This window comes from Triticum aestivum, chromosome 1B, assembly GCF_018294505.1.
Source record: "Triticum aestivum cultivar Chinese Spring chromosome 1B, IWGSC CS RefSeq v2.1, whole genome shotgun sequence".
NCBI lineage: Eukaryota > Viridiplantae > Streptophyta > Magnoliopsida > Poales > Poaceae > Triticum > Triticum aestivum.
The window spans coordinates 249,417,750-249,420,434 of NC_057795.1; positions in this window are offsets into that span (position 1 = coordinate 249,417,750).

The following is a 2,685-nucleotide window of genomic DNA, read 5'->3' on the forward strand; positions in this document are numbered from 1 at the left end:
TACAGTTTTTCGTAGTTTAGATCGAGTCTGTTCTTCATACCTATAGTCCACGAAAAAGCCAAAAAAAATTAGGGTTAGTTCATCCCATCCGAACCAATCTGAGCCTTGCATAATCTTTTCTGTATTTGCTTTGTTGAATTTGCGGTTGCATCGTCGTGTTCAGTTGCTGGTCTTAGCGTCTAGTCTTTTAGAGTTTCGAGTTCTGTTCACAAGTTGTCACGCCGTCGCCGCACCATCATCATCGCCCTGCCATCTACCAACACCGCTCCGAATCCGTATCCATATACCACCACCAATCCGTGTCCATATACCACCACCGATCCATATCCATATACTACCACCGCTGCCATATACCACCACCATATATCCACCACCAATCCGAGTTCCTTGCTTATTAGGTTTGTTTTCGGGATCAATCTAGATTCCGATTCGTGTTTCCTTGCCGGAGTAGGTTTCGGAAAAAAAAAAAGAGTCGGGTAGCCACGCTCCGTTTAGGCCCAAAATTTTTCGAAAACGCATTTTTCGAAAAAATTTCTGGCTATCCTATTTTTAGGTGTTTCTGAGTGTTTTGAGACAGGTGCCATTATAGGAAGTTTTTTTTGACCCGTTTCCAGTTTTTGGGTCCGGGCAGTCGAAAAAAAAAAAAATTGGCCGAAAAAAATTTCGTGCCCATCCTGTCCGTTTGAGCTAGGAAGAGTTTTGAGACACTCGCCATTATAGTGATTTTTCGCAAAAAAAAAAGCAGCGCAAAAAAAAAGAGCGCAAAAAAAAAAAGAGCGAAAAAAAAAATTCCAGAGTGTGCTTTTGCCTTGTTTACGTGCCGCGCCGTGATTTTGTTAGTGTTCTAGGCTCGCGTCTCTAGCACAGTCTAGCCTAGGACCAGCACAGTACCGTCGTTGAGCGTTTATTCAACTTTGCATCTCTGAATTGATTATTGCTGACCCTTTTTGCTACCATATTATAAGCCTTCCCAGCTCCACATACATCTACGTCGTGCGTTTGACTCTCCCTGGTAATCGCTCTATCCAAGCTTTGAGAGTTTTTTTTTGACTACAACGGTTGCCGATCACCGCCTGCTGCTGGGTAAGAACTGGTAAGAATTTGAGATTTGCTTGACGGATTTGTGACACCCACCACCACCACTTGTTCGTAGTCTGTAGGATCATATTCTTGTGTGTTTCTATTGCTGCTAACCATGCCAGGATCACAAGCCGACGAGATTGACTGGGAGAATTTATCGAACAAGGAGCTTCATGATAAGTTTCAGCAAATGATGACTGAACAGGTGCAAGATGTGCTGAACAATTTTGAAGAGGCCATGGAGAAGATCACTGGCTTTGAGAAGACGTTCGAAACAAAGCTCGATAACAAGTTTAATGAATTGCTCGCGCGTCTTCCACCACCACCACCCGCTGCAGCTAACGCACCTCTCCAACAACAACAACAACAACGACTACCTCCACGTCGCGAAGCAGACCTCCGCCGAGCAAGCCGTGTTCCTCTTGCGTTTGGCCAAACTGTTGGTGCTGCTGTTGATACTTCTGTGGCTCCTGCTGTTGATGCGGAGGAGGATGATTATGTGGGAGACTTGTAATTTCGAAATACATAAGTATAGGCTATTTTTAGAGTCCGTATGTGTGGGGAAACAAGAGATAGGGTTGATTTCGGACCCCTCCACCAAGGGCCACGAAATTCCCCCTCTCTTCCTCCATATATACGGCCCTTAGGGCACCGTTCAGACTTTGGGTTTTGTTTAGATTAAAAGTTCGCCATAGCTGCAACTTCGCGTCCTTCCTTTGTGTTCAACGACCAGACAAAGGCGTCACAGAACCCCACCTTGATCAATAAAGCTTTCATCTTATATTCGCAATATCCAGATTGCAATCTTAGTTTCTTGCTTGTTCTTCGTTTGCTCGCAGGAAACAGACCCTCGCGGTCAGGTTGATCGTGCTCCGGCGTGGTCAATAACCTCTCGGAGTTGGTTTAGCGATTGCTAAGGCGCGACGTCCTCGCACGTTCGTAGTCGGATCGTCAAAGTCGACTGCCACCAAAGTGATATCCATCATCTCATCGAAAGACGGGACACCTTTGCCTCTATCAAGTGGTATCAGATTTCCAGGTTGCTCGGTGAGATTTTACAGTTTTTTCGTAGTTTAGATCGAGTCTGTTCTTCATACCTATAGTCCACGAAAAAGCCAAAAAAAATTAGGGTTAGTTCATCCCATCCGAACCAATCTGAGCCTTGCATAATCTTTTCTGTATTTGCTTTGTTGAATTTGCGGTTGCATCGTCGTGTCCAGTTGCTGGTCTTAGCGTCTAGTCTTTTAGAGTTTCGAGTTCTGTTCACAGGTTGTCACGTCGCCGCTGCCATATATCACCACCGCATCATCATCGTCGCTGTTGCCATATACCACCACCACATATTCACCGCCAATCCGAATCCATATACGCCACCACATATCCGCCGCCATCACGCCAATCCGAGTTCACCTGCAACATATATCCGCCACCTGTCCGTGTTCCACCAGATTCATCTCCGCCACCAGTCCGAGTTCCACCAGATTCATCTCCGCCACCAGTTCTAGTCCGAGTCCAGTAATTGTTGCATTGTTCTCGATTTCCAGATCACGCGATACTCCGAGTCGTGACAGAGAAGGACTCCCAAATTTCCGAGCCATCCGCAGA